This window comes from Mycteria americana, chromosome 5, assembly GCF_035582795.1.
Source record: "Mycteria americana isolate JAX WOST 10 ecotype Jacksonville Zoo and Gardens chromosome 5, USCA_MyAme_1.0, whole genome shotgun sequence".
In the NCBI taxonomy this organism is placed as follows: domain Eukaryota; kingdom Metazoa; phylum Chordata; class Aves; order Ciconiiformes; family Ciconiidae; genus Mycteria; species Mycteria americana.
The window spans coordinates 20,871,605-20,882,050 of NC_134369.1; the positions used below are offsets into that span (position 1 = coordinate 20,871,605).

Here is a 10,446-nt window from a genome sequence, read left to right on the forward strand (position 1 = left end):
GCGCGGGACCGCTTCCACGAGAAACGCGGCTCCGGACAGCGCGGGAAACACCCGCGAGAGGAGGCCGGGCCGGGGCAGCCCCCCCCGCAGCGGCGCCGCTCAGCTGCACCTTCCGACAGCCGCCAGGCAGCTGCCGCCAACGAGCACTCAAAGAATGATTCAATAAATAAGTACGTTCATAGGAACAAAAGTAAATAAATATAAACAATCCTGAGCGCGGCGGGGCAGTTCCCCTCCGGAGCCGGCAGCCCGCCGCGGCGGGGTACGGCCGCGCCATGCAACTCTGGCCCATGGCCCGCCGCCGCCCCCCCGACCCGGCCCGGCCCGGCCCGGCCCCCACCGCCGCCAGCCCCTCCGCCCAAGCAGGCCCCGGTAGCACTCACACGAGGAGAAGGCGCTGGCGTTCACATAACCGGGCCGCCGTAACGGGTTGCACGGCCGGAAGCCCGCTCACCCCGGAAGTGTTGCAGGAACACTTCCGGGTCACGGAGGTGCCGGCGCCACCGGGTGCAGCCGCGGGACTGAACCACTGCGCGCGCGTGCGGCAGGGAGGGGTGGAAAGTAGCGAGGCGACGGGGCGAACCATTCGGGGGAGCGGGGAGAACGGCCGCGGGACTGACCCATTGGAGGAGGGGTGCGCCGGGCTGTACCACCGCGGAGCCGCGGAAGGGCGGGGCCGGACCGCCCTGAGAGGAGGGAGTTCAGCGCCCGCGGGCAGTGCCGGGCCGGGGGCTGCGGGGATGGGGGCGCAGGCTACCGCCCCGGCGACTCCTGGTTGCCCCAGAGAAGCAGGGCTGGCAGGGGCGTCCCCCCGACACCCGCAGGGGGCTCGCTGTCCCTTCGGCCGGTGTCCCCAAGCTTTGCGGGGGGCCGCAAAGGCCACCGAGCCGTGCGGGTGTCGAGGCTGCGAGGCCTGCGGGGGGCTGGCAGGGGCTGGGCCCGCGTGGCTGCCTCCGCCCCGTCCGGGCGGCCAGTCTCCGGAGATAGGTCTGCAGCCTCACAGAGCTCGGCCCCGTCAGCCCGCGCGGGCAGGTGGTGGTGCTGGGCAGTGGCCCGGCGGGCTGGCGGCCGGACTGCCGTCGTCCCCACAAGAGCCGTAGGGAAGGTCGGCGGGCGGGGCTTTCTCAGCTCCCGGCGGCGGCGGCGCAGCAGGGCCGGCTGAGGCCGTCGCACGCCGCTGTCCGAGGAGGAAAGCGTGCCGTCTGTGAGGACACGGATCAATTTTAAATACCTCTTTAAGGCGACGCAGGTCGTGGCTAATTGTTTTTCCCTCTAACTACGCGTGGCTGATCCCAACCCAAATGTTCCCGTTCCTCTGGGTGATGGCGTGCACGTAGAGGTGGAAGGGTTGTTTTCCCCCTCTCGCACTGTTTCATCAGCTGTGGTTTCTGCCCAAGCCTTGGCTGTCCGCTGGGAAAGGGAGCGTAGCCCTGCCTCGGCTCGCAGGCGGACGTGACCGAGAGCGAACGCGCGTGTCCTCGCAAACACTGGGGTCATTGTGAGGAATCGGGCGGGGGGCCGGGGGCAGAAAACGAGGTCCTTTTCCTGAAAACACAGGGCGGAGCGAAACCTGCGCCAGCCGTGCTGTTGCCTGCCCGCTCGGGGCTTCAGGAGAGGGGTAAAGCGGGATGGGTGGGGTTGAAAACCCTGGTAAAACCGCAGCCAGTAAACGCAGAGCGCCTCGCATTTGAAAAGACAAGATCTGCGCTGTTAAGGGGCAACTTTTTAATTGCACATTAATTGGTACGGCGGCCCCCGGGGGTAGGATGTGGGCACGTTCCCCCTTTCGGCTTCCTCCCCGAGCCGGCGGGCACAGTCCCCGCTGCACAACGGCACGGGTGCTGCGCCAAGGCGGGCAAGGCGGGCCGGGGGGCAGCCCGCGGCGCTCTCTCGCCATCAGCGGATGCGGTTCCCTGTTACCGCACACATTGTGGCTCTGGCAGCGCCGCACCGCCGCGGGGACTGAAAGCCAGCTGGGAACAAAGGGAAGAGCTGCAGGGCTGGGATAAGCAGGGGCTCTCCGCGGGACAGCACTAGCTGTGTCAGCAGGAAATTTCATCCCGGAGATTAAGGGTTGAGCCACGAGCTCGTTCGGGGCTGGAGCGGGAGCAGAGGCTGAGGGCATCAGGGCACCCACCAGCGTTGCTGCAAAGCCCCCGGGCCCGACCCCCGCCAGCGCAATGGCAGACCGTCCTCTGACCCGGGGGGTCTCGCCGTTCGGTTAAAGACACAGAAGATGGCACTTCCAGAGCGAGCGCCCCTGGCGCCCTTCACTCGGGCTGCAGGCGAGCGCTTCGCCTTCAACAGCACCGCCGCCCGCCCGCTGTGCCGCTCGGCTGGCGCCTCTCCAGCCCCGCTCCACGCTGGACGGTTTAATACGGCGCCCAGGGAGGTCCGAGCAACGTGCAGGGCTCGACTGTGCAGGCAGCCAGCTGTGCGAGAACCGCTTCAAAACACACTCCTTCCCTGTGCGCTTACAGTCAGGGGAAGAAGGTTGGGGTTTTTTTTCCTTAAATAAAACCTGAAATGTAAGGCACCGCCTGGAAGAAGAGACGAGGGACTTGGCGGAGCACAGCAGACAATGGCACGTGTGCCCCGTGCCCCGTGGAGCAGCCCAGCAGAAGCAGCAATGCCGGGCTGCAGGGAGCTGTCGGGGCAGTACGCAGCCACATTACTCCGCACAAAATACCTGTTTTTGAACAAAGCGAGTATTTTCCACAGCCATGCCTCGCTTTTTGTATTGGCTCACCACGGCGGGCACAGGGACTGGCGTGCTCCACAGCCGATTTTGCTCCAATCTAGACATGAGACCCTGTGCTGGGGAAGCGTAAAATACGTGACTTTTTCCCTACAGCTGCTGAGTGAAAACAAAAAAACCCACATAGCACGCACACAAAATGACAACAGAGGCTATCATTGTGCAGGTTGTCACTCAGAAGAGAGGCTGTCCCCTGTGCCCCCCTCCCCACCAGCAACAGGACAGCAGAGCCATAGATGACTGGCAAGCACTCCAGCAAAACACATAGGGAAATCCTTTTGGTGGGGAATCACCACCAGCTATCAGGGAGCCCATGCTGGGTTTTGCTTCCAAATCTTTCACCACACCTTGCAGGAAGAGCACCAGATTGCAAAACACCCATCAGAGCCATGACAGCTGATGCCAAGGAAGTTTTCACAAGGGATGCAGAGCTCATTTCTTTTGCTAGGCAGCGTGCATTATCAATGCAGCAGGGATGTGGTGTCTGGTCGCTGTTTGGTCAGCGGCCACATTTGCACCCAAAGTGTGTTTTCCTGAACATCAGCAGTACGGATAAAGCGGTGGTCCCACCAAACATGCCTGCTCCCCCAGTCGCCCTCTGGTTTCTGGCCCGTTTGAGGAAGGCGTGTGGCTTCAGGCAGATGGGAGTCAGCCTGCCAGCTCGATGCGTGACTCTCTGTGTGTCTCCAGACAAGGCTCTTCCCCTCTGCGGGACAGCGCTACACCCATCGATAAAGCACTATCTTTGGTGCTTAGCAAATCCTCGTTGGGGCACCCTAAAATTTTCAGCGTTTCAAACATTTGCTTGGCTGCCAGGTTGTAGGTTGATGGGCGAGAGCAAGCTCTTCCAATATGAAGGTGTGCACTGTTACACTGAGAACGTCCAGAAGGCCTTCAACTGCCTGTCCTTTTTTGGGGGAAAAGAAGTTACTGGAAGACCTCCGGGACATCTGGGCTTTTACCGCTTGAGGCCTCCACCACTGCCCCGGGGCGCCGTGAGGCCTTCCAGGCTGAGGGACCCCCTGTAGCACCCTTTGGTGTGAGGAACCATCTCCAGCCCCCGGCACAGCGAGGGGCACATGGGTTTTCCACACACCCAACCTCGCGGGGAACAACGGAAAAAAATACAAAAAAGAATTAATATGACAATGTAAAATTGAACACAACAAGTGAAAGGCAGCAGCCGAGGGGGGAGGACGGCCGGGAGCACCCCGCGTTCCCGCCCGCGGCGCTCGTGGTGGCGGCTGGGCGGCGCGCGCCGCCAACGGCCCCCGCGCGCGGCCAAAGGCTCCCACCCCCTACCCGCACCGCCTACGTGCGCCCCGACACTGCCCTGATGGCACGGCCCCAGCGGACCGTACCATGGGCCAGGCTGCGGCGGGGGCGGGAAGGGGACGGAGGGGAAGGGGGGAGAGAAGGGTGGGGGCAACGGGGCTCCGGGGGGGGAAAAGGCTCCCCGCGGGCGGCGGCGGGGTAGGGGGGTTTCGCTAGTGGCCGCCGGCGTGAGGCGAAGCGGCGAGGGCGGGGAGGGGGTCGGCGGGGCGGGGTGAGCGGGAGGCGGGCGGCGGTTCAACAGGTACAAATGGTTCCTCCCCGCAGCAGCGACGTGCAGAAGCGAACGCGCCGCGCCCGCCGCTGTCACTGATGGGGGGGCGGGGGGGGCCGCACCGCCCGCCCTGTCCCGCCCCGCCGCCGCTGCCGGTGGGCGGTGACGGAGCCGCCATTGGGCGCTACGGCGGGGGGGCGGGGCCGGCGGGCGGGCGGGCGGCGTCGGTATTGGCGGGCGCGGCGGGGTGGGTGGGGCGGGGAGCCGCGGCGCGCGGTGTGGGCCGGGCAGGGACAGAGCGAGAAGTTGGCGGCGGCGGCGGCGGGGGGAGCCCGGAGCGGCGGGAGCGCAGGTAAGCAGCGGCCGTGACGGGAAGAGAGCCCCCCGCCCTGAGAACGGCGGGGCGCCGCCGACCCTGGGCCGGCACGAGGAGCCTGTCCCGGGGGTGGATGCGCGGAGCTGCAGCCCTCCGTGCCGGGGCGCGCCGCGGAGCCCGGGCACGGCGCGAACCCCCCCTCCCCTGCCCCATCCTTGACGCTGCCCGGTGTCTCCTGTGCTGCAGGTGGGCCCCGCCGCCCCTCGTCACCCTCCAGGAGCAGGTGAGCCACTGACTAACGCACATTGTGCTCTCGGTGACTCCACTGTGCGTGTGACAGCGGCTAACCTGCTCCTCGGACATCGCTGTGTGGCTGCCTCGCCTCCACGGACCCACGCCTCGACGCCCGCGTCCCCTCCCTGCCACCCAGGTGAGGGGCTCCAGTGTGCAAAGGAGTCGCCCCCCCATCCGATGCCACTGTCCTGCCTGCAGTGGCTTCCCATCCTTCGCCTGGCGGACCCCTGACGTGCAGTCAGTAGCACCCTGCAATTAGCCACGCTGCACGGTGGAGCGTGAAAAGACTTAACACTTCTTACAACAGGGCTCAGCGTGTCCAGCGGGAAATGAGGGGAGTGGGCCGTGGTGGTGCGTGGGCGCAAAGAGTCGGTGGTAAAGTTGCACAGGAGGGATGGTGTGCCCCCCTCTCTCCTCCCCTGCTCTTCTCCAAAGTAAATAAGTGCTAGTGGACTCCGTACCAAGTTAAAGAGACGCTTCACCCCAGCTGGTGACGTCTTGATACCCAGTCAGTGACTAACTGAACTGCTATTGCCAAGGGTGTGTTAATAGAAGAAACCGTGCCTGGTATTGCCCTGGATGAGTCACCTTTAAAGAGAGACTCTCTGGTCTGTTAAACAAAAAGCAGAAACGAGCCTCGCTTTCCTTTTTTGTTGCTGTTTTGTTTCCCATCCTGCCCCTCACCTTTGCTCGCTGCTTTCCGCTGCTTGCGCCAGGGCTCTATTGGCCCCCCAGCCCTGGCTGGGCACTGGCAGAGCTGCCTTGCGCGATTGTGCTGTGATGTCACACAGGGGACTCTGACTTCATGGCCCCGAGGAGCAGGAAGGCGGGCCAGGCAGGGACTCCTCCAGCCGCCCAGGGTGGCTGTCCTTAGAAACGGAGGAAGTGACGAAGCAGATGATTGCTTCTTCTACAAAGTTCTCTCTTGCGATTTTTGGGCCAGTGCAGAAGCTGGGTAGTTGAAAAGTGTCTTTTTTGAAGCACAGCGCAGCTTTATCAGCAGCTTAAGCTCATGATAACCAGCTAGGATTCACCGCAGCCTGCCGAGATTGCTTGAAGGGGCTCAGTTATTCTTGCTCTTGCTTGGGCTCTTCATGTGTAGCCCTGGACTGTTTTAAAGGCTTGATCCGAAGGAAGCAGCAGTGCTCTGGTCAGTAAGTAGCTAATTGCATGGGAGGCAGAGCAACGTCCTCTGCATGGATACAGTCTCTCATGGAGAAATTTTGCCTGTCCCCATGTCTCCGTTCTGCACTCATGTGTCGTTTCTCCCTCTGGGTCCCAGAGGAGCATCTGCTCTTCTGCAAGAAAAATCAGCTCCCTCTGTGCCCTGTGCAGACTGGCTGAGTCCGGGGTGCTCAAACATGCTGGAAAGAGAGGAAAAATGCCTGAATTTATCAAAGCTGCTTTCATGCTTGTTCAGAAGCCAAATGGGCCTTTTTGATGGGGTTGGGGGGGAAACAAGTTCACAGCTTTCTCAGCCCCAGAAGACTTTCCTCCTCCCTAGCTGCACCTACAGCATCTTCCCCCTGCTGATCCTGAGCAGGTGGTGTAGCCACGTGGAGAGCAGGGAGAGGGGGAAACCTGGTGCAAAATACACCTGTGTGTGAGTGTGTCTGCAAGCTGAAACTAAAGCCCCAAAGTCCCCTACTACCCCATTTCATAGGTGACCATGCGTGTAACAAACCTGTATCTGAAAATGAAGGCACTCTGTTTCTCTTTGAAGCAATAGCCCTGCATTTGGGACTGTGCTGCCTGATGACTAACTCCTGGAGATGCCACTGGCAGAAGCAGCTCCGCGGGTCACCTGGCAAGGCTTGTCCCAGTTCCCATGAGCAGCACTGTGGTATGAGCGCTTCTGACTTCCTGCTACCTATGGAACCATCCTGTTCAGCTCCAGTAAGCAAAGGCAAGGGGTTGAAGTGAAGTTTGTTTGCTTTTGCCTTTTTTTTGTGTCTCTCTCCAGTAAGCGGGAGGGTGGGAGCATACAGCTCAGTTCCTGTTTTTAACATTCTTGTGGCATGATTCGAAACTAACCTGCTGTGCTGTCACCTGAAGTCTTCAATAAATAGTGGAAAACCAGTGTTTGGGTGCTTATTACTGTAATCCAGGGCACCACACCAGCTGAAGAGGAAGGCTATGCCTTCTCAGTGACATGTCTGATGTGCATTGCATGCCCTGTGCCCCCCATCTCTTATTTTGCCTCTGTAGCCGCTGAAGGTGGCTTGAAAAGGGGAGTGGAAGGGTGCAACCTGGTTGTCCCTCAAGCAGAAACCCCAGCATTGGTGCCTTCACCCCTGCCCTAGCCCAAGAACCCCAGAGTGCTCCCAAGTGATGAGAAACTACACCAGGGCTAAGATGCCCCTTTTTTTCATGTTTTCCAGTAGCTAATAAACAGACTCGTAAGGTGATACTTAGCCTGGTAACAAGAGTAGTCAGGTGCTAAAAGCTCTAGCTCAGAACTGATGCTGTAATATTTTTGGGGAGAGGCAGGGGTGTGCCTTACAGGAGGGGAAGATGCTGAATGTCAGGCCCGTTAAGCTGAAGGGACTCCTCAAAGATTTTGTTCTCTTGTTTCAGCGCTTCACAGAGGGAAGCGAGCAGGCCTAATGCTTCAAACACCATGCTAGGAAGCGCCTATTGTGTTCTGTCTATGACGTGTGCCAGTGGCAGGTCCTATGTGGTGAGCCTTGCCGAAGGAGCAAGCTGGCCTGTGAGGAAAGAAGGAGTACATAAATTGTTTAAGAGGAAGTCAGTTAGTTAAATGCAAGCAGGGACTTATATAATACATCCTAAAAAAAAAAAAATTTCTGCTGGCAGGAGGTTCTGTTGGGAGAGAACTTGCTCACCCATAAACAAAATCTACCAGCCTCCTCTAGTGCTTTATGTTGGGGTGTTTGGGTTTTTTTGTTTGTTTGTTTGTTTTTTCCCAGGGCAAGGTAGAGTACACTCAGTCTTTACCCTCAGAGAGAGAATGGAAAATCATCATAGGGAGAGCAGACAAACACTGTTCCCTGCATGGACATGCATGCCAGTTCAAATAGTTTCTCTTCTCCATCTGCAGTGAACTACCCTTGTAGGAGCTGTGCACCCAGGAGCAAGCAGCACAGCATCTGTACACCACTTGGGAACCAAAACCAACAGGCATTTTCTCCTCCAGTCATTCACACCTTTCCTTATGTAACTGGTGCTGAAGCATGTGCTTTAAAAGCCGCTTGCCAAATCCAGGGGCTGGGATGCAGCACAAATGCTTCTAGCAATCTAGATGAAATTTGGGGGAGGGGGGAAAACCCAAACACTGAGGAACTCATACAAATCCATGACTGTGAATTGGGGGTGTTTCAAGTGTCTGGAGCTGTGCTGCCCTGGAGAAACCATACTGGCCTGGGGCAGTGCTGGTGCCCTGACCACCATCTGCAGAGGATGCCTGGGCTAAGCAGCTGACACAGTCCAGGGTAGATGGGTGAGGAGCTGGGAGCCATTTTTATTATGCAATATGGAGAGAAAAAAAAAAAAAAAACCAAACCACAAATCAGGTAGTGCAGAGGGAAGAGCCCCAGGGAGGCTGGAGGTGGCTGAATTACTCTCCTGAATAGTGCCTTGTACTGACAGAGCCTGCAGGTAACTTGCAGATTTATTTCATTTAAAAAAAAAAAATAACGCTGGGACTGTTTGCCAGTGAAAAACAAGTATATCCTCTGCTTTGTGATTTTTGGGTGGCACGGGAGCTGGTGATGAGAAGCATCTAAGGAGGGAGAACCCCTGAAGCCTGTTCCCGTCTGCCACAGGGAAGGAAGAAGCTGCCCCACAGTGCCCAAGGGACATGGGGACACGATTCCCTGCTCACCCAGGCAAAGCATCCTTGACCCACCCAGTATGCTTGGATCCCTGCCTTGCCCACAAGCCAGTTGCTCCCTCTCCAGTACACGCCGTACGCTGGGCTTTTTGGTTTGTTTTTTAAGGGAAAAACCAATAATTTATTTGCTTTGTTTTAATCTCATAACAATGAGTAATTTCTTCCTACTGCTCTGTAGTGGCCTAGAAAAGGACAGCATCATCTCCACTGTAGCAAGAAGGCTTCTCCCAGGGCATAAATTTTTAATTAGGAACAATCACGCAGCCTTGAAATGGGAATTGTGAGCAGCAAAAAAGTCAAACCATCAATAAAATATTCAATGGCAGAAATGTATTATTGACACAGCCTTTAGAGCAGATAAAAGCGGAAAGGCAGGGGAGCCAGAGCCTCGCTTAGTTAAATAACACACGGGGACCTGCATGCTCACCACACCATCGCACACCCCCCACGCTGGGAGGAATATAGGTCACCCATGGGTGGGGAGTTTCCTAAGGTAATAAATGAGTTTGATTAACTCCTCTCCCCCTGCCACGGTGTGCACCACAGCAGGGGGAGAGGCATTAATCAAAGTAATTTATTACCTTACAAAACACCACTGCCTTTGCAGCAGCTAGGTGATGGTTTATAGGACACAGAAAAAAAACTGCCAAATGCCACAGCCTTGAGCTGAAAAAAGCAGAGTTAGCACCCAGCCACCTTGCTCTCCCTAACCCCACACCTGATTCTCAGACCTCGGTAGGGGACACGGTTGAGTTACACTGTCCCCCATCCCACGCAGCAGTTCCAAATCCTGCATCCCAGCCAAGGGACATCAGCTGCAGAGCCAAAATCTGCCATGATATATATTTTTAAGCCCTTATTTCCCCCCCCCCAGGAAAGATTGGTGCTGGTTTGGCCTGTCAGATCATGGCTGAACAGAAATAACCCACAAAAATAATCAAATAATACATAAGCAGAAGCACAGGGCAAAAATCCCATGCAAAATCAGATTAAAATTAATTTTCTGCCCTGTTTTTCCCAGTGGGAGGTGCCATAAGCAATGACCCTTTTCTCTTTATTCCTATTTATTTTGCAGAAGGCAAAGCTGCAAATGTAGCCCCAAAACCAAAAGATCCACTTTTTAACCCGCGGAGGTCAGTTTTTCAGGGCACGCGGGGGACTTCACATAACATCCCAAAATCTGGCCGCGTTCAAGGCAAATGGGTTTCCTGAACCTGCTTTTCAGGTGTTTTTCCCCCAAGCAGCACTGAAACGCTCTTTACAATCTCCATCACCCTCCGCTTCTCTTCTTAGCAAGGTGGAGTCTCATTTTAAAAGCAAGAGAGTCCAAAAAATGAGCACAAGAAGCCCAAAAAGCAAGCAAGCAGGGGAGAAAAATCCTTGATGCAGCTGTTACAGAGCAAGCATATTTTTAACTCATTTTCACCCAAGATAAGTGATTGGGGGGGGGGGGGGGACCAAAACCAACAAAACCAAACCAAAAGCACCCCTGATTCAAAAAAGACAACTCTGAAATTGCATCTCCCTGCTGCAGCAGCTCTCCAGTTGTAACTGGAGATGCAGCCGCACCAGCACCCTCCCAACAAAGCAAACTTTAATCCTTCAATATCACTTGACCAACTTGCTGAGCTGCGGTGGCACCTCAAAAATTGGCTTTGAGAGGGGCACGTCCCTGGGGA

The 10,446-nt window shown here is 57.2% G+C and overlaps 1 protein-coding gene and 1 long non-coding RNA gene across 5 annotated transcripts in view; one reads left to right on the forward strand and one right to left on the reverse strand.

Moving 5' to 3' along the window:
• PHRF1 (PHD and ring finger domains 1) overlaps positions 1-731 on the reverse strand; it is a 38,038-nt gene extending 37,307 nt beyond the window's left edge. For 3 of the 4 annotated variants that reach the window (XM_075502381.1, XM_075502382.1, XM_075502378.1), the window contains exon 1: positions 384-533. The gene's annotated coding sequence lies outside the window, so the exon portion shown is untranslated. Of the gene's footprint in view, positions 1-383; positions 534-620 lie in introns of those variants that run through there. The other variant, XM_075502380.1, reaches the window with a different exon arrangement.
• A 5,646-nt stretch (positions 732-6,377) lies between these two features.
• LOC142410241 (uncharacterized) lies at positions 6,378-10,250 on the forward strand. The gene is made up of 3 exons (XR_012775885.1): positions 6,378-6,810; positions 7,976-8,833; positions 9,843-10,250. It is a non-coding gene; the product is annotated as an uncharacterized LOC142410241 (long non-coding RNA).
• Positions 10,251-10,446: the final 196 nt, after the last annotated feature.